The 23962-nt window shown below is 43.1% G+C and overlaps 1 protein-coding gene and 1 long non-coding RNA gene across 10 annotated transcripts in view; one reads left to right on the top strand and one right to left on the bottom strand.

Moving 5' to 3' along the window:
• Positions 1-12257: 12257 nt before the first annotated feature.
• On the bottom strand, positions 12258-20580 carry LOC114020502. Of its 7 annotated transcripts, none has more exons than XR_006288906.1 (4): positions 20488-20580; positions 17171-18405; positions 16645-16707; positions 12258-12799 (listed from the first exon to the last, which is right to left on the bottom strand). It is a non-coding gene; the product is annotated as an uncharacterized LOC114020502 (long non-coding RNA). The 7 variants fall into 7 exon arrangements; XR_006288905.1 differs by having other exon boundaries at positions 12259-12720; XR_006288904.1 differs by lacking the exon at positions 12258-12799 and adding an exon at positions 14993-15675.
• A 68-nt stretch (positions 20581-20648) lies between these two features.
• The window catches only part of CTNNB1 (catenin beta 1), a 32440-nt gene continuing 29126 nt past the window's right edge, over positions 20649-23962 (top strand). For 2 of the 3 annotated variants that reach the window (XM_037890227.2, XM_043540769.1), the window contains exon 1: positions 20649-20782. The gene's annotated coding sequence lies outside the window, so the exon portion shown is untranslated. The remainder of the gene's footprint in view (positions 20783-23962) is intronic. The other variant, XM_043540770.1, reaches the window with a different exon arrangement.

The raw sequence follows: 23962 nt of genomic DNA, 5'->3' as shown, positions 1-23962 counted from the left end.
CCACTAGGACCCAGAGTGTAGAAAATTGTGTCTTCTTCTGGTGCGTATGTATTCTCTCTGCTCTAGATGCACGGAGATGGTGGAGTGCTGTGCTGGAGGAAGGAGGGCACAAGAGACATAACAGGCAGGCAGGAGAAAAGGTGAGAGGGAATAACAGAAAGCAGCAGGAGCTGCAGGGAGAGAGAGGAGGAGGCGCCTCTTATGTACCTCTCTAGCACCCCCAGGAGCCTGGACTGATTAACACCAGCTTCTCAGGGAGTTTTCCTGCTGCTTCCCTGAACCCACTTGAGAAGAACAGGCAGTCAACTGAAGTAGTAGGAGCCAGTTAGGTCTTTAAGATGCTGATATCTTCCCTCATTCAGGCCCTGCTACCAACTTGCTTATTTGTCCCCTTCAACTGAGTGTTGAGAGCCACTATAGCTGGCACAGAACAGCAGTCATGAGTGAAAGAAGAAAACGCCCCTCTGGGGCAGCATTCAGAAAAAGAAAGAAAGCAAAGGAAGCTTTTCTATCTAAGCAGGAAGGAGCTCTCCTGAGATACACAGACACAAATGTTCACGGTGAGCCTTCCAGCCCCAGTCAGGATGTAAGTGGTGAGGCGATGCCTGATCTTCCAGTTAGTCAGAGTGCAGGTGACCTGGCAGCTACTGCAGCATCCATATCTCCATCTCAAAAGGGTGTAACCATGCACATTCCTGAAGAAAAGTGTAGATCAGAGAAGAGTGTGGTGGAGGCGCAAGAAACAGCTGCTGCTGAGTTTAGTTCCTTAAGTCTAGATGATCCAGGACTGTGGACCCACTTGAGCACTAGCCTAAGGGACTTCCTTGTACTGCATGGGCCGCAGCAAGTGAAAAACTTTGTCTTCCCCAAAGACAATGAAAATAGAAGTTTCCATCCAACTCCAAAGGCTGTTCTGGAATATATGTGCACAAATAAGATGACCCTCTTTCCAAATGTTTTTGTTGCTCTGCCCATACTTCTAACACTGCCCGTAACAGGTGCCAGTGGAGAACACAGCTTCTCCAAGCTGAATTTAATAAAAACACATCTACATTCCACAATGACACAGGAGAGGCTGGTCGGCCTGGCAACCATCTCAATAGAGCATGAGCTGGCCCAGACTATGGACCTTCAGCAGGAAACAGTTCAAATCTTTGCAACCAAGAAGGCACAGAAAGCATCACTTTGATTATTCAAACAGATAAACATGCCAGTGTTTACTATGCAGACAAGAAAAGTTACATTTGCTGTTCAGGCATTTGAAAGTTAAGTGTTACTTAAAATTTTTGAACAAGGCATTTTAAGTTGTTAGTTCTCCTTTATTGGGGTAGGTAGCAGAGCAGTACCATGAGAGGAGGAGAACAGGAAGAAGGCAGAACTGAGACCTTTCAAAGTTTTGGCCTAAGCGAGGGGACATGGGGGCGTCATTTGAGTTTCCAGCCTCAGGTGCCAAAATGTTGTGGGCAGACCTGTTTGGGGCTCATTTCTGCCCTCAGATTGGTATAAATACCATTAACTTCATAAGGACTTATGTCCATTATCTAAGGGCCACACTGAGCCAGTGCTGTTTTTAATGGGATGGAGACAAACTGATCACTGAACAGTGTCTCTCTCTTGAAATATGGACTTTATTTCATTAACTGAGGATTTTCTAAAATGAACCGTTGAAAATTAAGATTCATATTTCAATAGGAAACATTTCCAACATCCTAATGGAAGGGGAAAGGCAGATGACTCCTACTAATGTTGGATTCAGAGTAGCAGCCATGTTAGTCTGTATTCGCAAAAAGAAAAGGAGTACTAGTGGCACCTTAGAGACTAACCAATTGATTTGAGCATAAGCTTTCGTGAGCTACAGCTCACTTCATTGGATGCATTCAGTGGAAAATACAGTGAGGAGATTTATATACACACAGAACATGAAAAAATGGGTGTTATCATACACATTGTAAGGAGAGTGATCACTTAAGATGAGCTATTACCAGCAGGAGAGTGGGGAGGAGGGAGAAAACCTTTTGTAGTGATAATCAAGGTGGGCCATTGCCAGCAGTTAACAGGAACGTCTGAGGAGTGGTGGGGGGTGGGGAAATAAACATGGGGAGATAGTTTTACTTTGTGTAATGACCCATCCACTCCCAGTCTCTATTCAAGCCTAAGTTAATTGTATCCAGTTTGCAAATTAATTCCAATTCAGCAGTCTCTCATTGGAGTCTGTTTTTGAAGTCTTTTTGTTGTAATATTGCGACCTTTAGGTCTGTAATCGAGTGACCAGAGAGATTGAAGTGTTCTCCGACTGGTTTATGAATGTTATAATTCTTGACATCTGATTTGTGTCCATTTATTCTTTTACGTAGAGACTGTCCAGTTTGACCAATGTACATGACAAAGGGGCATTGCTGGCACATGATGGCATACATCACATTGGTAGATGTGCAGGTGAACGAGCCTCTGATAGTGTGGCTGATGTGATTAGGCCCTATGATGGTGTCCCCTGAATAGATATGTGGACACAGTTGGCAACAGGCTTTGTTGCAAGGATAGGTTCCTGGGTTAGTGGTTCTGTTGTGTGGTGTGTGGTTGCTGGTGAGTATTTGCTTCAGGTTGGGGGGCTGTCTGTAGGCAAGGACTGGCCTGTCTCCCAAGATTTGTGAGAGTGATGGGTCGTCCTTCAGGATAGGTTGTAGATCCTTGATGATGCGTTGGAGAGGTTTTAGTTGGGGGCTGAAGGTGATGGCTAGTGGAGTTCTGTTATTATCTTTGTTGGGCCTGTCCTGTAGTAGGTGACTTCTGGGTACTCTTCTGGCTCTGTCAATTTGTTTCTTCACTTCCGCAGGTGGGTATTGTAGCTGTAAGAACGCTTGATAGAGATCTTGTAGGTGTTTGTCTCTGTCTGAGGGCTTGGAGCAAATGCAGTTGTATCGTAGAGCTTCGCTGTAGACGATGGATCGTGTGGTGTGGTCTGGGTGAAAGCTGGAGGCATGTAGGTAGGAATAGCGGTCAGTTGGAGTTTCTCTTAATAAGGAAGAGATCATAGAGGATTTATGGACAGAAAACATTCCCTCTCATTCCAAAAGAATTTTTCCTGTGGAAAATCCAGAACATATTTATTGTTGTTTGTTATTTATATTACCATAGTGCGCTTAACTCAAGCAGCTCCCGGAAGCAGCAGCATGTCCCGCTCTGGCTCCTATGCACGGCACTGGCTAGGCGGCTCTGCGCACTGGCCAATGGGAGCTGCAGAGCCGACACTTTGGGTAGGGGCAGTGTGCAGAGCCCCCTGGGCGCCCCTACACTTAGGAGCTGGCGGGGAGACATGAAATTAATAAACCCTGAATAGCAGAAGCCCGAGATAGTAACAAATGGTAAATTTTGGCAAAATTATAAGCAACTGAAACCTAGATCTTATAGAAGAAACAGGCAACCTTAACAATATATGGTGCTACCCACCCTGCCTATAATTATTATATTCCTCCCCTGCCTTTTGTATGTCACTTGTCATCTTAGATTATAAGCTCTTCAGGACAGGGACAGTGCATTTGCATGTGTCTGTACACTGCTAGCAAAACAGGCCCCCCAAACACTAATTCAAATCTCTGGGAGCTGCTGCAATATAAATATGAATAACAAAAATAATAGTAATAATAAAAGAGGTGAATTAGCTCTGCCTACATTTAGTGATACCATTGCAATAACGTACACACTACAGTGTGGAGCACTCTTAAAAGAATGCAGAGATATAGGAATAATGTATTGAAATGAACACATTTACTCTACATCACATAGTACCCATTAGGAGACTTTTATGATCAAATTACTATGTGCTTTGTCTTGAAAAAGAGACTTCTCTGGCTTTTCCACCCATAAGCAGAAAAAATACTTACCATACTCATTATCAGTCTCTTGGCTCTGATTTTCTCTCTGATGTACAGCTGCTTTACTTTGGATCTCAGCTCCAATACAATCTATTAGTGCCACCTTTTCTGTAACAACATCCTATAATCCTGAACTAGCTAACGCTACGGATAGTGTTTTTATTATTGGGCTGAGGCAGATGCCTACCTATAAATCTTTCAGATTAGAGTGGGTTGAATTATTTGATTTGAATATGTGTTATGAATTTAGCCCTTTTTTTGGCTAGAGAATAATTTTAAATTAGTTTAATGAATAATTTTCATCCTATGTGGTTTTTTGTGAACTGTTCACTTTGACCAGTTAGTGAGTGATCACATGGTATTGTTTCTGCTTGATGAACACTTTTTAAACAGATGAATAATGAGTAAGAAAGTACAACAAAAAATGAATTTATGGTACAATTTTTAAAATGAATGAAGGCTTGAGTAAAAATATGTATAGGTTTTGGGTAAAGGTTTTGTAAAGAGTCAGTCATAATCACTGCCCCTGAATACGCAAGAGTCATCCAACACTTGCAATGGTATGAACCCACAAATCACAGAAAACCTGGTTCAGCACTTTTATTCAAGAAAATACTCAAGAATCATTTTGTAAAACTATTTGACCAGTTCTAAAGAATACAGAGCTCTCAAATTATCAGACAGTAAGCCCTGGTCTACACTAGGACTTTAGGTCGAATTTAGCAGCGTTAAATCGATATAAACCTGCACCTGTCCACACGATGAAGCCCTTTATTTCGACTTAAAGGGCTCTTAAAATCGATTTCCTTACTCCACCCCTGACAAGTGGATTAACGCTTAAATCGGCCTTGCCGGGTCGAATTTGGGGTACTGTGGACACAATTAGACGGTATGGGCCTCCGGGAGCTATCCCAGAGTGCTCCATTGTGACTGCTCTGGACAGCACTCTCAACTCAGATGCACGATTGTTTGCCGTTGCTCTGACGCAGGGAGGGGCGACTGACGACATGGCTTACAGGGTTGGCTTACAGGGAGCTAAAATCAACAAAGGGGGTGGCTTTACATCAAGGCTTTACATTTCAGGCAGGACTTCACAGAGAGTTCCAATAAGAAATGGTGCACCTAAGTTATTGTTCTTATTGGAACAAGGAGGTTAGTCTGGTCTCTGATTGATACATGGCTAGATTTACCTTGCTGCACCTTCTCTGTGAGTGACTGCAGTGTGACCTAGAGGAATAAGTCCCCTAGACGGGGGGGGGGGGGGGGGGGGGGGAGGGTTTGCAAATGAGTACAAAACAAATCTGGTCTATTTCTTGTTTTGATACGCTCCATCTATCTTTTACATCTTTGGCTGGCAGCAGACAGTGCAGAAGGACTGCATGCCATCCACATCTCATGGCTGCTCGGCAGAAGATGGTACAATAGGACTGCTGCCATCCTCATCTCTTGCCTGCCCGGCAGAAGATGATGCAATAGGACTGCTAGCAATCCGTATCACCTGCCTGCTCACCATAAGATGGTTCAATAGGACTGACTGCAGGACTAAAGAGAATGACTTGATCAAGTCACTCCAAATTTAGTCCCTGCGCCCATGTCTGCCCAGGCGCTCCTGATCGACCTCACACAGGCGACCAGGAGCACCTCGGACATGACGATGGTGGCTACCAGTCCTATTGCACCGTCTGCTGCCACAAGGCAATGGGTTGCTGCTGCTGTGTAGCAATGCAGTACCGCATCTGCCAGCACCCAGGAGACATATGGTGACAGTGAGCTGAGCGGGCTCCATGCTTGCCGTGGTATGGCGTCTGCACAGGTAACTCAGGAAAAAAGGCGCGAAACGATTGTCTGCCCTTGCTTTCACGGAGGGAGGGAGGGAACGGGGGCCTGATGATATGTACCCAGAACCACCCGTGACAATGTTTTAGCCCCATCAGGCCTTGGGATCTCAACCCAGAATTCCAATGGGCAGCGGAGACTGCGGGAACTGTGGGATAGCTATCCACAGTGCAACACTCTGGAAGTCGACTCTAGCCTCGGCACTGTGGAAGCACTCCACCGAGTTAATGCACTTAGAGCATTTTCTGTGGGGACACACACACTCGAATATATAAAACCGATTTCTAAAAAACCGACTTCTACAAATTCGACCTAATTTCGTAGTGTAGACATACCCTAAGGGGCAAAAAGGGTGAATACAGATTGATGCGGAGGGGAGCAAGGAAAAGTGTCATCTCTCCATCAGGTAGGTAATACTGATTTTTGTAAAGGCCTTGAGGGACAGTTTTCATATTTTAAGTACAGGATCAGATACAAATGTCAGATGCTATGTGACTCAGACAGTTGAAGTAAGGAAACATTGGAGTCTATCTGTATTTTTATTGTAAGTATTATCATAGAACCATAGGGTTAGGAGGGACCATAAGGGTCATCTAGTCTAACCCCCTGCGAAGATGCAGGATTTAGCTCTCATGGAGAATTGTTAGATGCTTATAGCGCTGAATATTTGGAAATTAAATGGGTCTGAAAGCAAATAAGAGTTCCAGATGTTATTTGCAGATCCACAAGAAATGTTTAGCTGCCCTTTACTGACAAATGCAATTGGTTAACACGTTACAATGGAGAGGTGTGTGCCACCCATCTCTGGTACTACAGGATCAGCAGGGGGACTCTCCAACAACAGTGATCTGCAGGGTGGAGTGGGAGAGAGGAGGAAGGTGTTGAGGCCACTGACAATTTGCTCTCCATCCCTCCCTCTGTAGGGGCAGGATGTAATGGGAAGAGGGCTGCTTGCAGCCGGAAAAAAGATCAGGTTTCTGAGATCTTCAAAGGAGAGTCTGGTGGCAGCTGACTCCCCCCTTCTACTATTAGGATTTTTCTGCATTTGCACTGAGGATCCCTACCCCTGCCAGACCTCCTAATTAGCTCCCTCTTCCTTCTATAGCATGAGCTCAGTCATATTCAAGGCCCCTTGTATTGTGTGCCACATCAGACTTAAATTGGGAGGCCTCACTGCATTATTCATGCAGCACAGCTGTACTACATTCTGCACCATTATGCAGCAATGTTAATTGATTACAAAAATCATTTGATAAACTGTGTGGCTCCTAAATCGGAACTGGGGCTAGGGGTGTGATGGGTGGTGGTCAGGCAGTGGCAAAAGCAGCAAAGCTGGGAGGGATTAAGGAAGTAGGTTGTAGAAGGGAATGGCTGCCATCCAGGGCTTCTAAGCGAGGAGCTGCACTACCAGGGCTTGCCCTATGACACCCCCAGTGCATTTTCCTGTGCAAAAATAAATATTTGTCTGTTTAGCAAAACTGAGATGAACACTGAGGTGAACCAGCCTGCAGGCTACAGTCTCAAAATTCAGTGCTGACAAGAGCACTTCTATAGCACCTTTCATTGAAGGACACAACCACACACCACACACCAAAAACACTAACTCAGGAACCTATCCTTGCAACAAAACCCGATGCCAACAGTGTCCACATATTTATTCAAGTGACACCACCATAGGACCTAATCACACTAGCCACACCTTCAGGGGCTCGTTCACCTGCACATCTACCAACGTGATATATGCCATCATGTGCCAGCAATGCCCCTCTGCCATGTACATTGGCCAAACTGGACAGTCTCTATGCAAAAGAATAAATGGACACAAATCTGACATCAGGAACTGTAGCATTCAAAAACTGGTAGGAGAACACTTCAACCTCTTTGGCCACTCAGTAACAGATTTAAAGGTGGCAATTTTGCAACAGAAAAGCCTCAAAAACAGACTCCAACGAGAAACTGCTGAGCTTGAATGAATATGCAAACTAGATACCATTAACCTGGGTTTGAATAGAGACTGGGAGTGGCTGGGTCATTACACATATTGAATCTATTTCTCCATGTTAAGTATCCTCACACCTTCTTGACAACTGTCTAAATGGACCATCTTGATTATCACTACAAAAGTTTTTTTCTTCTGCTGATAATAGCTCATCTTAATTAATTAGCCTCTTATAGTTTGTATGGCAACTTCCACTTCCTCTGTATGTATATCTATCTATCTTCTTACTTATATGTTCCATTCTATGCATCTGATGAAGTGGACTGTAGCCCATGAAAGCTTATGCTCAAATAAATTTGTTAGTCTCTAAGATGTCACAAGTACTCCTGTTCTTTTTGCAAATATTAGTTACTTAAGCCTCACAATGCTCATGGAGGTAGGTAATGTGAGGCACAGAGAGGTTGATCTGTCCAGGGTCACAGACTGAGTCAGCAGAAGAGGTGAGAGTAGAACTCAGAAATCTTGAATTCAAGCCCCCCACCAGATGCAGCTTTGTTGCTGACAGAAATTGTTAGCCATTACCAGGGGCCAAATTATCCCCTGCCCTCCCTTTTGTAGGCAAGGGAGGGCAGCCACTTCTGCAGCAATACCCCTGTGACATTCTGTACCTCGGGGGAACACCCTACACCCCCATGTCCATCCTTATAAAATGACTATATGGTATCCAATGCAAAGTTTGTCATGTTGGGTGTCTTCGGAAGGCTCATGATGCACTGAGCATTGTTGTTATAGTGATGTTATAGTAACTGTTGTGACAGTAATGTTATAGGTTATAATTTCATGTATATAGTTATGAGGCTGAAAAATGTGTCTTCATGGCTTAAAATAAGCCCAGGCAAAAACTCTCTAAGAGCAGAGGGGCAGTTCACACCTCATCAAGGTATGTATGGGACAAACCCAGCCCAGACTCACAGGAACAAAGGATGCTGGCCTAGGTAGCAACAAAAGGACCTGCTGGACTCTCAAGTGAGTCACCCCCCTTCCTTTGGTCAGTTTGGGACTGTGATCAGGTAATGCTCCCGTGACTCTGAAGCTGGGGGTGGGGGCACAAAGCCAAGAGGGAAGAAAGGACATGATAAAAGGGAGAGACATTTGCCAAGCAACTGAAGCGATGATCAAAGGGGAGAGCCTGACCGAAGGGAAACCAGGAAGCCTGTGGTGAGAAGCATCTAAGTTTGTAAGGGCACTGAAAGTGTTAAGATCAGCTTAGAATGTGTTTTGATTTTATTTCATTTGACTAAATCTGACTTGTTATGCTTTGACTTATAATCACTTAAAATCTGGTTTCAGAGTAACAGCCGTGTTAGTCTGTATTCGCAAAAAGAAAAGGAGTACTTGTGGCACCTTAGAGACTAACCAATTTATTTGAGCATGAGCTTTCGTGAGCTACAGCTATCTTTATAGTGAATAAATCTGTTTGTTTATTCTACCTGAAGCAGTGCGTTTAGTTTGAAGTGTGTCAGAGACTCCCCTTGGGATAACAAGCCTTGTGCATATCAATTTCTTTGTTAAATTGATGAACTCATGTAAGCTTGGAGTGTCCAGCGGGCATAACTGGACACTGCAAGACAGCGGTTCCTAGGGTTGTATCTGGGACCGGAGATATTGGCTAGCATCATTCAGTTGCACAATCCAAGGAGCAGCTTACATGCCAGAGGCTGTTCGTGAACAGCCCAGGAGTGGGGGTTCTCAAAGCAGAGCAGGGTAAGGCTGGCTCCCAGACTCAGGGATTGGAGTAACCTAGCAAATCACTGGTCCAGATAACACCAGAGGGGAACGTCACAGCTCCCACACCTCTAGACCTGGCAGAGCTCTCACCACAGTCCTCTCACCACAGTCTGTATTGAAAGAGAGGGAGGTAACTGGCTAGGCTGAGGAATTGGTGCCTATTGTCATCCCTTGAGCCCTGTGGGCTTTACCTGGAAAAGCGCATACAAGGCTGCTGAGGACAGGTGGGTGAATCTCTTGGCATGGATCTGGCGAGAATGGAGACTAGATAGGGTTGCCAATTTTGGTTGGATGTATTCCTGGAGGTTTCATCACGACTTGATCTTTAATTCCTGGTGACTCCAGGACAATCCTGGAGCGTTGGCAACCCTAAAGACTAGAGGTGAGAGCCGGTGTAGAGACAAACATTTTTTTTAAAACAAAAAAATGCAACTGTAAACCCCATAAAAATTAGCCGGAGACTCAAGGGTAGAAGTACCATATGAAAGTGCTTTTAACTCATTTGTTAATGTTGACTAGATTTCCACTTGACAGTGCCCCTTTAAAGAGAGAAATCACAGAAATGTGTTCTGTGTATGTGATGGATGAAATTCAAATAAAGGCTTTTATTCCTGCAGAAGGAGAGGTACCATAGGCCCTGATCCAGCAAAGCACTCACATATGTGCTTAACTGTAAGTATGTGAGTAGTCCACTGATTTCCCTCACTTCTAGGGGAAGGCCTGTTGTAGCTGGTGCTCAGGATCTGGCAGAACTGGGCCCCCCGGTCAATAGTTATAATAAAATCGAATCTTTAGTCACTCTAGCATAGCGGTTCTCAAACTGTAGGTTTCAGAGTAGCAGACGTGTTAGTCTGTATTCACAAAAAGAAAAGGAGTACTTGTGGCACCTTCGAGACTAACCAATTTATTTGAGCATAAGCTTTCGTGAGCTACAGCTCACTTCATCGGATGCACCTCAAGTGGGTTATAACCCAATTTTAATGGGGTTGCCAGGGCCAGCATTAGACTTGCTGGGACCCAGGGCTGAAGCTCTAGCTCCAGTCCCACCTGGGACAACAGGGCTCAGGCTGTTGCCCCCTCTCCACCACACCCAGGGTGGCATGGCTTGGGCTGCGGTCTCCTCTCCCGCCCTCCCACCCAGAGTGGCCGGGCTTGGGCTCCGCCCCCCTCCTGGGGTCCTGTAGTAACTTTGTTGTCAGAAGTGGGTCATGGTGCAATGAAGTTTGAGAACCCAGTCTAGCCCATGAAAAGATAGTTTTGTTACATACATACAGCCAGCAATACAATGTATGACTGTCGTATCGTCTTGCATCCATCCATTTTCTCTTCCTCACATATATACCTTCTCTTGAAATAAAGAAACTATACACACACATCCTTTTCCCCTCAAATAAATACTCACCATATGTATGCCAATTGCCACTAACACCTGCTATATTTTTCTTTATAGTGACTAGGAATAGGGAGAAAGGATGCTACATTGATTGGGGTCTAGCCTAGGACTCAAGAGACTTGGGTTCAATGTCCTGCTATGCCTCCTTCTTCTGTGACTGAGCAAGTGATTTGGGGACAGAGTTGTCAAAGGTATTTAGATGCCTAAAGATGCAGATAGGCACCTAGTGGGATTTTTCAAAAGCACCTTGCTCCCTTCAATGGGAGTTAGGCAGCTAAGCCCTTTAGAAAATCCCAACAGGCACCTATCTCCATCTTTAGACACCTAAATACCTTTGAAAATCTGTCCTTTAGTCTCCCTCAGTTCCCTATTTGTAAATTTGTGTACACTGTGAAGTGCTCAGATACTATGTTTTCCACCTAAGTACTTTAGATAGAAAACAAAGTTACAAATTGTTGACAAGGTAACTATTTCTGCTCCAGAATAATGATAGTATAATTCCTGTTCTTGAATAACGTAGTTATCTTTTATTCCTTCAATCATAGTGTACTGTCAGTTTTTAATCAGAAGTCCTATTGAAATCAACCGAAAGCAAAACATGGCCTGCTATTGGGAACAAGACAGTATCACTCCATCTTATTTTTCTGGCTAAGAGCTTGATCCTGAATTACTTCCAAATCAGATGGGTTTTTTTTGGTGGTGCTCCCAGGATGAAGCCTAATGTTGCCCATGTTACAGTACCAAGTTTACTGTGGGAGAAGAAAAATTATGGACTTGGATTATAGAAATATACATTTTGTGCAGAAGTTTGAGAAAAAGTATCTTGGTTTTTGTTTTATGGAGCTACATATGCAAATTAGTGGTACATTTTAATAAACGGGATAATTCTTTTTTTGAATATTATAATAAACTGTTATGGACATTACCGGAATATCTAAAATATAGGGACTGATCTTGCAGTTGTTACCCTAGCAAAATAACTACTGGCATCAACAGAAGCTTGGCGTATGTAAGGACTTAAGAATCAGGCCCTTAAAGTGGATGGGAAGAAGCAGGAGAAATAAAATAGATTCTGACACCAAAGCTTTCATATAAACCAAGAAAATTTCCCTGGTACAGTATATAGATCTTTGAATAACTGATGGTTGTTGGTATTTCTCATTAAGGTACTAGGCATACAAGTTCCAGTTTAGGCCCTATTTATGCAACCCTTACTCTTGTTCACATGAGTAATACAATTGACTTCATCAGTAGGATTTCTCATGTCAGTAAACAGTCACCAATGTGCGTAAAGGCAGCTCATCAGGCCTTTTAAGAATATCTTTTATGCATCAAACCTCGCAGCCAACTCAGAGTGCAGTGCAAGTGGTGTTTCAGCATCAAGGTTCCCTCCAAGTACTCACTGGTAAGTTAAACAAAAATATAGATAAAATCTATGCAGTTTCCAAGAAATTAGTTTTATAGTTCCTGTTAGGATACACACACTATTACTTTTGTTAGATTACAGAAAAAAAATTTTAAGTTTACTCAGCGAATGAGCAATCTATTAAAATACACAATATACAACTCTTTGCTTAAATTACATTTTCAAAAGAGTGCAGTGTACATTGTGGTAATGAAGACAGAAAACTAATTTCCATTAGTAGAATGTTAATGAAGAAAAATCAGCACAATTTAGTTCTAAACTTCAGCCTTAGTTCAGCTTCTTCACAAAGTTTCAGGCAATTACGTCTGTATGTTCTTCTTTTTACATGCACAAAGTTAATCATCGCACTGTGGTGCAAGAATGAAAATGGACAGTTGCTTCTGGGCAGTTTAGCTTCACTCAGCCTCCTGTCCTTGTAGTCTTAGCGTGCTGCAGTGTGTTACTTGGCATATTTCTGAAAGGTAAACTACAACCGGCTCCCATTAATACTGTTTATCAGAGAGGAGAGTAAAATTCTTCATCTAATTCACTGCAGATTCTATAAACTGAACAGCAAATACAATTGCTTTTCTCTACTATAAAGTAAATGGAAAATATACAAATTTGCATCAGTTACTACTGAGATGCTTACAACCCACACCTTCCCAATTATACATATGCAATATCTCAGTAAGTCTTTACCTACAAAACTCTGGAATACAGAAGGTTAGAGATGATTGGTGTAATTTAATATATAGGCAGACATTACATCTTCAAGCCTGGACATATCACAGGAGCGTCTTTAAATATATATACATTTCTACTAGGTTTTTTAAATTGTCTGTTCCACTTTTCTACTGATGGCTAAAATGTTCAGGGCAGAGGATGGTCTTTGACAACAGGCACACAAGATATTTATAACAACAAGATATTTCACTCTGCATTTTGTTTTAGCATGTGGGGAGACTTGTAATTGTATTCAGACTTGAAATGGTTTGGGTTATGCAGTTCAGAGCACAAGCACCTGCAGCAAATTAATTTATTGTAGCACATTAATTATCTCCTAGCTTCTATTTAGGTTGCAGCTGTTGCGATTATGTTAATAATATTTTTATAACCACTATACACAACAGGTTACGGTAATACTAGAAAATTCTTGGGGTGGGGCGTGGGGTTTTTTAATTATTATTTTTCAGAGCAAAATGGGGAACAAAATTAAACACACAGGCATCCATCAGGCATTTAGCGTTCTATTTATTAACTGATTTGAAAGAGAATGGGTAACTGAAATTAGAAAAGAATAACAATAGACAAAGATGGCGCGTGCAGAATTTGTGAAAGCAAAAAAGAAGAAGAGGGGGGGAAAAAAGAGAGAAAGAAACACCGCACACCGCAGTGCTGGGTGGTGAGAGTTCGGGTGGGGGTGGGGAAAATGCTGCAGTTTTCATGAAATAATAAGGTGGAAAAAAAGGCATACAAAGAGTAGGTTTTTCATTGTCTGTAAAATATAAACACAGATGAATTCTGTCTTTGGTTTGTTCATGCTTTTCACTCTGCACAGCAGGGATGTTCTTAAGAACTTGCCCTCTGCGAAATTTCACTAAATGGAAACCGTGGACCCTGCATGATGTGATTATAATCACACCAGCCATTCTTTTTACATAATTTTTTGTTTAAAATCCAGTAATGCTTCTTGTTTTTAAAATATATATTTATATTTATATGTATAGCTAAAACTGCGCTGTTTTACGTCCTTACAGCAAAGTGCGAGCTGAAGGTATAACTGGCTATATCCCATCTACAAATCTCAATGGCTCAAAAACAATATGAAAATTTTTAGCTTACAAGAACATGTCTGCTGCCTGCAGTCACTGCAATAGCTCACCATGTTGCCTACTAACCAAAAGATCAAAAATTATCGATTTCATGGCGCTGTGTGCTCGGGATAGGAAAGCTACTTTAAAATTTGCATTATTTAAGAAATGAATTAAGAGAAAAGACTCATGTTTTAAAACACTTTGGAATGTAAAAATGGGTTTATGTTTTAATCTTATCAATGATTTACTATAATTCTATTATTTTTAGCAGCTGGGGTCTGGAAATGATTTTTTTCCGATGAATTTAGGATTTTGCCGCAGTATACATCTGCAGTCCCAGAATCCTCTGGTAAGATAATCCCTCTTGCGATGGGGAACGCCTTTAACCTTTTCGTGAATGAAAAATCTGCAACCATTTTGAAATAAAAAGGGGGAAAGAATGATGATTTCTAAGAGCTGGAATGATATTTACTCTGCATTGAAAGAACACTGAAAGGAAAACATACTGTAAGCGCTTTGTGTCATTTGAGTATCTAGTTGTTGTCTCCATTACTCATACTCTTTCAATGGTGACCGTAAATACTTACTTCTAGAGTATGGTGATAACCATATTTCATGCTGCTAAGAAATTCAGAACCAAGATGTAAGATATATACTGTTTCTTTTGTATAATTACAGACCTGCCATGAACTAATACTGCAGACCCAAATGAAAGTTTTCAGAGCAACTCCCATTGAATTTGCCCAGCGGATTCTTAGTTACTTGCTTGTGTGAGAGTAGCCAACTTTCTAGATTGACAAGAGGTATTTACAACTACTTAGCCTTTGCAGCTGGAAAGAAATCAAAAGATTAAACTGAGCTATGAGATGTACTGCAAATCTGAACTTCTCGTCCAAAAATAGCCTCTCTGGATGTCTGTTAAATGAAACTCTTATCCTGATGTCTAATATTTTCAGATTACATATTAAATTAGAAAAATCTGTCCTAATCACTCTTAAAAAACAGGACTGAAACTGAACTTTTTAAAAACACCAACTCAATTCTTAAAGTGTTTTTCTCTCTGATCACATATAGCATTCTTCTTTCTACAGTACTGACATTTAAAGGGTTACCCATATGAAAAATAAATGGCTTCTTGTGGATGGAGCGGAGTGGGGGAGAGGAGGTAGGTATTGCACCTTTGTGTCTATTGTTTTAGTTTGTTTGCGCTAGTTTTTCTGCAAGGCTGACTGAACACAGCAATCACACATTCCTTTAAACTAGGAAGGCAAGGTACATAATCAGTCATATATTTATATGAGTCAGGCATATATTTATATACATTTTTAAATGAAAACTTGGGTTCTGTGGGATACCAGATATGACAAAATTCAAAGAGAACAGACTTGTGGATTTCTGTTGGTCTTGATCATAATTATCCATGATTAATATTATAAATGCAAAGCAATTTGTTTATTAATTTGGTTATTAGTTAAAATATATGTATTTGGTAAGGGCAAAACTTCCATTTCGGTTTGTTTAGTTTTGCAGTATCTACTGCTTAATATGCCAATAATCGGATATTGTGATGAGGAATGCATCAGCTGCTAAATCAGTTAAAGACTTTTTCAGTTTCTGAAACACACCTGAAATATACAGTTAAACTGCTGTTGGCTTTCAAACAAATTAAGGTGGCTAACAGAAATGTTGCATGTCTCTAGAAGAAAAACATAAAAATGAAAGAATAGTACAGAAAGAACTGTATGGGTCACTGATTACTATTTCTGGTCACTAATAACTATTTCTAATATTTGGAACAACACCTACAGAGTGCTCTATTTTATGTAATTTCAACCAACTAACCAGCTGTTTTGACCTATCATTTTCACACTAATTTATTAATGTGTTACGGTCTGCCCTCATTTCAAGAAGATGATCTACAACTATGATATCTGCAACATTTTTTGTCTCATTATTTTACGAGAAAAGCAAACCTAACCAAGATCTCAAACTTGGCTAATTCTTTATTTTTCTTTCTTGTTTAAAGTATCTGCTAACAGTAGTATTTTACCAAAGTTGGGTCTGGCTATAGCATTTTTGCTTTACTACAGTGAAGTTTTTGTCTTGTATTAATAAAATATATTTCCCAACTATGCAGCAAACATTACATTACTTAATCCTGTGTCTCAAGTAGAATGTTTGAACACTACAAGCATTTGTTTTATTTTTTCTGCCCTTCCATGTGTTCCAGGAAAAGTGCAAATATGTTTTTATACGCCGCACACTTAATTTCAGTGGAAGAATTTTTTTTTTAAATGTCCAACATGCTGCATTGTGGTGTTGCTAAACTGAACACATAAATACTTAGCATTTTAACAGTATTGTAACGGAGTCTGTAATCTGCACCTAAAACGTGCACAGTTAGACGCTAATTACTTTTTACATCTGTATGGGAAATCAAAGATTCCGGCCCAGTGACTTAAATATAACTTTAATTGTTCATTCTGCTTTGAGTACGTATTAGTACCATTGCTACTTATTCTTTACTGTGTGCTTTAAGACGACATAGCTATATTCCAATATCCTTAGCAAGAAAGGTGACCAACACAATTTACCTTTATCCATTTTTTTTTCCTGTTTAGCTGCTCCCTATTGTGGTGTGGAGTTAAAAGTTGACTCTGCAAAAACAATGCCAAGGATGTAAAAAAAATGGCTAGGAGATTTGAATCATTATTTTTTAAAATTTAACCAAGAAGTTCTCCTTTGCAGCGAAGATTTCTCACTGCAGAAATACACAATGGTCTTGCTAGAAGACTGTTTGACCTTTTTTTTAAAGAAGTCTACAGTGTAGTCAACTAACAAACAGTTACCAAAACAAATCTATTAAAGTACTAATCAGGTCTTAAGAAAATTTTAAAGCTATATATAATGAATGCTTGCGGGCTGGGAAGACAATAAGTAGACACTGTATATATTCTATTGTTTATTGTAAATTCATTAACTGAAGCCCTGCATTCTAATAGCCAAGACAAAATGTTTCCCTTTTGCTATACCCTACCCTATCACATCATATTTTAGAAACATTTGTAATAAAACACAGTGATATTACAAGTTAAAGTAAATTGCAATTGTAAGATTTACATATAGCTATTAAAGCAATGGCTCTTCTCAGCTAGCTCCACAAAACAGAAAGTATCTAGTAAACAGTTAACTGCTCACTAACTAAATAGTGCAAAACCAAACCAAATCAAAATGTTAATTGTCTGTGCCTAGATACAAAACATAACAACTCTGAAATAAACCAAGTACAGATTAAATGGCTTAAAATATACAATATTATAATTCCTCTTCAACTCACTATAAGGCAACACAATCTGCTGAAGGCCTTCTGATATTTATAATTTTAAAAAGTTTTTAAACCTCCTTTAAAAGAGGATCATTCCAATGGTCCTCCTCATGTCAAAAAGAAGAGCAGTCCACAGTCCTGAGGCCAGAAGCAAACAGACTACCCTTCCTGGAAAATCCAGGCTCCAGCAGCCCTGTCCCCTCAGGCCTCAGGGGGTAGGACAGCACACAAAGAGACTCTGAAAGGTATCTGGGACCATGCAGTGCATCAAGGGCATTTGACTGATTCTACTGTTGTTATCAAGGACCCAAAGGAATTGCTTGTAGTGAATTTGATAACACTTTCCACTGAAACAGCACCTTTCATCTAAGAATCTAAAAGCTGGGTCAGTCAGTAATATTATCCCCATTTTACAGAGGGTGAAGCCAAGGCATACATGATTGATACAGGATTTGCCCAAGGTCATGCAGCAAAGCGGTTGGGGGAAAAAGGAGTTTCACAAAGAACTAAGCTCTTTTGCCTCTAGCCTCCAACCTAACCCCCCAAAACCACGCTGCCTTGGGGAGCTATCATAAAGCAGAATGAAAAGACCTGATGCAAACTGCAATGCCACTAACGGTGAAACCTTTCTGCCTACAGTAGAATAGTTTTATTGAACAATAGAGGCTACCTCCTGCTGGAAGTCAGCCAAAGTCTGAGTCTCAAACCTTCAGATCATGATCCAAGAAGAACGTATTTTGCCTGATTCTTGTATTTTGTTTCTTATCAGGTTATTGGGGTGGGTCTTTCAGTCAGGATATTCAAAGTAGCTTGCTGTGCAACAAGAGCTATATATTAGCAGCAATATATTAGCTAATGAAAGTGGGTCCCCTGTACTTCCTTGAAATGGGAGGCGTAAAGCCCTAACTGCAGGATTATGCACACAGCGCATAGAGGCGAGGAGTTGTGTTTTGGAGCTTGGACAGCTTCTGGGAGAATGGCCCCAACAGGCCAATGGCCGCCAGCGCCAGGCTGAAGATTGTTGCATGCCCTAAAATGGAAAGTAAAAACAGAGGCCGTTAAAGAGCCAATACCTTGAAAGCCCATTAACTTATAACAGTAACTTTAAGTCTCCCCAAGGTGAGAAAGCCGCTGCTCCCGTCCTACCCCGGCTCTATTCTGCGGGTGCCCAGCGTTACCTGCCCGGGCAAAAGCGTGCGAGGAGGGGGATGAAAAAATGGGAAGTCGAGGGAGAGAGGAGGCCGCCTTCGCTTCCCCACGTGGCCTCCTGGCACCCAAGCGCCGCTCGCCATTCCAGCCCCGAACCCCACCCCTTGGGATGGGCGAGGCGGAGCCTGGGCGGCTGCGACAGGACCCAAGGAAAACACGGGGCCGAGCGGAGTCAGGGACAAGGCGCCCCTAATGACCCGGACGCCCTGGCACAGGAAACGCGAGAGCGGGAGCAGTGGGCGATCCACTTTCGTTCTTTCCTCTGGAGAAGACTTTAAAGCATCTTCCCTTCCGACACCAACAAGCGTGCGCGGTCTGAACCCTCTTGAGGCGACGCTGCAAACAAAGTCCATATTTAGGCAGTTTTGTTTGCCTGAAATATACTTTGTCGGTGCAAAATCTCGCGCTTGGAGTGATTGCACAATAAATCTCGCCACTGCAAAATCAACTGCCTATTTAAAACATTCCGCTCGTGCAAGATCCCGCATACAAAGAAAGAGCCGCCTATGTGTAAAAAATATGCTTTGCTGGTACACGATCAGGTAGGAGCAGAAAGAGCCTACGTGAATTATATCCAGTTCAAGATACAAAGAAAGAGGCCCTATTAAAGAGATGCTGCTAGTGCAATATGTGTACGAAAAAACCCCAAAAACCCTATATGAAACACCCCAGTGCAACACCGTGGGTACAAAAATGAACACAACAACCCACATAGGTGAAACATACTTTGCTAATGCAAAACCATGGATTAAAAAAAATTTCACATCTTTTCCTAGCCAAGTACGGTGTTGTTGTTTTATTTTAACATAAACTCTTTATTTGTAACCGTGATCTTGCACTGGAGTAGGTCTCATATTGGCTTTTTTTAAATATGTTAAGCATCTTCTGCCAGTGCAAGATGGTACATGCCAAAGTGTGTAAAACAGTTTACGATACACGATCCTGCATGCAGAGGCTGAAATACATGTGCAAGATCGCAGGGTGGTAGCTGTATCAGGAAAAACAACGAGGAGTACTTGTGGCACCTCAGAGACTGACAAATTTATTTGAGCGATCGTGCATGCAGTGGAAAAGCTTGTGTAAGTCATAATATTTTCCTGTTTTTAAAACTCTTTCAGAAGGCGAAAAAGCCGAGTTTTCGCCCACAAAAACCATTGCATAACTATGATACTTTCTTTGGCAACTGCTTCCTGACAAATATTTATAAAGGAATTGCAGAACGCGTTTCCGCCTACGTGAATGCGTCTCATAGCCACCTTCCCCAGAACTCACTGCCACTAATTGTTTAAAGGAGTGGCGGACAGGAAAGCAGGGCACCCTGTACCTCCACCAGGGCAAAGTGTGTGCGGGGGGTGGGGTGTCACCGCCTTTTTTGCAAGCCTTTCTCTGAAACTATTAGTTTTGTCTGTTGTAAATCAGAAAGTTTTCAGTGCTGCCGGAAACGCAAAGGAGCGGAGGGATTATTATTGGCACTGGTCTCCACAACAAGCATTTGGGAAACACTACACCACTTTCTATGGTTGCATGTGAAGCCCTCCCTCACCCCAGCTCGCAAATCCTAAATTTGTTATGGGGGGGGGAGGAGTGAGGGGACCCAGATCGCTTGCCAAGGAGTTACTGCCCCTTTAAGAACAACACCACACGGCTGCTCCCCCACCCCCCGGCAGCAACTTCTCTCCCCAGGCAGGAAGGAACCAGTCCCGCTCCCAACCTCCAGAGTGAGGTGTCTCCGCCGCCCCCACCCCGGCCTCATCACACCTCCCTCGCTGCTGGATCACTGCTCCCATCCTGCCTTGTTCTCCACAGCGCCCCCCCCGTGTCCCCAGGCTCCCCCCCTCACCCCGTCTGCCCTGCAACTCCACTCGCCTCCCCCCAGCGCCCTCCGCAGGGGCCAGCGACCCACCGCGAGCGGCGCACAGCTGCCCTTCGTCTCCCTCCGCCCCGGGAGCCGGGCACTATTTCTCCTCCCCCTGCCCTGGCGCTGGGTGCCTGTGGAATGCTGCGCGCCGAGCCCGGCAGCGGCGGCAGGATACAGCCGAGTCTTGCCTTGCCTATAAGAACCTCCTTGCGAGCGACGCCATTTTAAGCCTCTCGCTCGGTTCGGCGGTAGAGGAAGCGCACGGCGCGGACCGTCAGAGCCGGAGGCAGCGGCCGGAGACCGGGGCTGGGGGAACCCTGCGCTCTTGCCTCCCCGCAGTGTCAGTGGCGCTTTCTGCTGAATTCCCGCTTCCTCCCCGCCCGCCGGCGGCACTGGGTTTGCTCCCAGCCCGGCGGGGGCGCTGGTCGCGGGGGTGGGGGGCGCCCCCCGGGGGTGCGGGAGCCGGCGCAGGGGGAGGTCACGGGGGGGGGGCGGGGGCGGAGGTTTCGCGCTGGGCTGTGCCCGGGGCGGGAACGGGAGGTTTCGCGCTGGGCCCGGCCCTGGGACGGAGGGGTGCCGGCCCCCGGGGGTGGCAAGGGGGCGCTGCCTGGGTGGGGAGCTGCTCGGACGCGGGGGCTCTTGATTTGGGCGGTCCGGACAGTTGCGTGGCTGGGGAGGCAGGCGGCGGCAGCTGCGGCTCCGAGGCGCCTCTCGGGTGGCTGGTGCCGGGCTGTGGGAGGCTGCCGGGGCCCTGCCTGTGGCGGGGCGAGGCGAGTTTCCTGCACCCCGGCTTTGGGGTGGGAGGCTCGTAGCCGAGCCTGTGGGTTGCAGCCGGGCTTGGAGCAGTGTCGGGCCGATTTGGGGAGGCGCTGGCAGGCTTTCGAGCGCGGCTCAGATAGCAGGAGGAGGAGGCGGGCGGGCCGCGGGTTCGGGTTTGTTTGTACTGTGTAATTATCCAATAACTAATCTGCTGCTTGACTGCAGGGGCTGTTATCTGTTGCATTGTGGGCTTTTGTCTCAGCTGCATGTGTATTTTGCAGGAGAGGCTTCTGTTCGTATCTATGCCGCTGCTGGGTGTCTTGAGTTCAAGCTGCTCCGGAGCTGGGTGTAACCAAAGCGAGTTTAAAACACCCCAAGTAGCTGGAGTCTCGTTAAAGAACGAGCTAGGCGGCTTGGGGCTCTCCTACGTGGGGAGGAAAACTTGCTGGTTTTGCACTGGGCCACTTCAGAATATGCAGTGTGTTGTGGGGGTTCGCCTGCAGAGCTGATTCTTCGGAGGGGAGGTGGTCCGTGGACCAATTCTACTGTTCCTGTTGGCTTATATGAAACTTCTAAACACTCAGGCATCTTTCCTGTTCACAGCTTTGGGCTTTTCCAGGTTGTCTTTTGCCCAAACTGATGTCTGAGTTGGGATTTATTTAAAACATTGGTCATTCTTGGGACAGCTAGGCTTAGAAAACAAAATTTCACCTGGTCTTGGCTCTTTCATTAAAAGAAACTTGATTTAATTTAAAAAAAAAAAAACACTTGCAGTTTTTCTAACTGTGTGTTTAGAGAAGAGGTGGATTTCAGTATGATTTTTGGAGGAAATTCTACAGCACCTGTATGCTGTGCTAACTGCTTATGGGTTGTAGGCTTTTTTGGGGGGGGTGGGGGGGGATAGCAATACTTCTAATCTTTTGGCTGTATTTTCTTGAGCTCTTCTATATGGAAGGACTCTTGTTCTGGTACTTTGTATCTTCCAGACATCTGTGGTCCTCCCCTCCCCCAAAGTATGCATGCAAGTGGTGAATGGAAAGAGGCCGGGCTGGTATGCTGAGCCAGTGGAAGGAAATCAAGGAGGGGTTTTAGTAAAATGGGGAACTTTGTTTATGAGAGTATAGTAGATGAGAGTATAGTAGACTCTGTTTAGAAAGTGACCAGAATGAACAGGAGAACTTCCTCTAATCTTAAAAAGTTATTGCAAGATGTGTACTCTTCTGTGTTAGGGTTTATCACTTGTATATAACTTGGCATGCAAAGTCCAATTGACCTCTAAAAGCCTTGACCGAATTTAAGATGGTTATTTGTTCTGGTTACCTGTCTTAAATGTGGTAAAATGTGCTATAATTTTAAATAGGCCAAGATTTTCAAAAATATGTGACTTATCTTCCAAAAGTACTAGTCTGCGAATCCCATTAACATCAATACCAGCTTCTGGATGGTGGCACTTTTTGAAAATAAAAAATGTGGCTTTAAGAGCTGAACTGCACGAACTTAATTTCGTTATTGTATACAATCATGTGTATGTACTGTAAATGCAAACTATTTTCTTAAGTGTAGGAGGCCAGTGTTTGACTTTGCTGTTTTTATTCAAGCAGTCTTCAAAATTTAATAGTGAAGAGGCTTGACTCTTTAAGCTGATATTCTTGGTGTAAATGGGTAGTTAGAGGGTGAAAATCCTATGTGAAATTCCTCACAGGAAAGGGCGGGATAGAAAATGGCCTCTAGAATGAGACAAAAAGCTTAAGTAAAGATGTAACACATTACCTAATACAAGGTAAGGCTTGACCCACAAGTTAAAAACACCCTGTCAGTTTAATTGTAACTCGTATCTGTTATACCTTAAAACTAAAATTCTAAAAACTTCATACAGTTTATGCCTTCAACTCTTGTGCAACAAAAACTGGAGTTAGCATGTACTAGCATAATGCTAAAGTGATTTTTGCAGTGATTACACAGAACAGTCTTTCTGGTATCAGAGGGGTAGCTGTGTTAGTCTAGATCTGTAAAAGCAGCAAAGAGTCCTGTTTCAGAGTAGCAGCCTTGTTAGTCTGTATCCGCAAAAAGAAAAGGAGTACTTGTGGCACCTTATAGACTGACAGCCATATTGGAGCATAAGCTTTCGTGGGTGAATACCCACTTGGTCTGATGTGTGTAGTGTAGTCTTTCTGGGTTAGATTTTTCTGAAATTTAAGCTTCAGGCCTAACAGTTTTTCTTTAAACATAGGATTGACTGTATGAAATGATTCAAATTAATGAAAGGGAGAAAAACATCCATCAAAGAGGCCAAGATAGTGTGGGGGGTTTTTTTTTGGGGGGGGGGGGGGGGGATGGACATGGGCAGTACCTAATTCTAAAATGCCAGTTCATATGTAAGGCAGCTGGCCCATGTGCGGTAATTTTTTGTAGGTAGAAATTGGTGTAAAGACATTAAGTTTATGCTTTTCAATGTTATAACTAGGAGTCTGACTGCTCATCTGATAAAATTCACTGATAGGGAACTACCAAGTTTTATCCAACAACAAATTCTTAATATGGTCACTAAAGCCAGAAGAAATCATAATGCGTCTGCAGACACAGCGATAAGTATAAAGTTGTCCATGCTGATACAGTTTACTATAGTTTAGGCTAATACAGGGGTTGCTGTGGCACTGCAGTAAACTGTAGTAACTTGTGTTTCTTGACTTAATTAGAATCTAAATTATTGTAGTCAGGAAATCCAGAATGACTTCATGTATTTCTCATGGCCTCAGTTCAA

The sequence above is a fragment of the Chelonia mydas genome, chromosome 2, assembly GCF_015237465.2.
Source record: "Chelonia mydas isolate rCheMyd1 chromosome 2, rCheMyd1.pri.v2, whole genome shotgun sequence".
NCBI lineage: Eukaryota > Metazoa > Chordata > Testudines > Cheloniidae > Chelonia > Chelonia mydas.
This window is presented reverse-complemented; position numbering and strand designations above follow the sequence as displayed.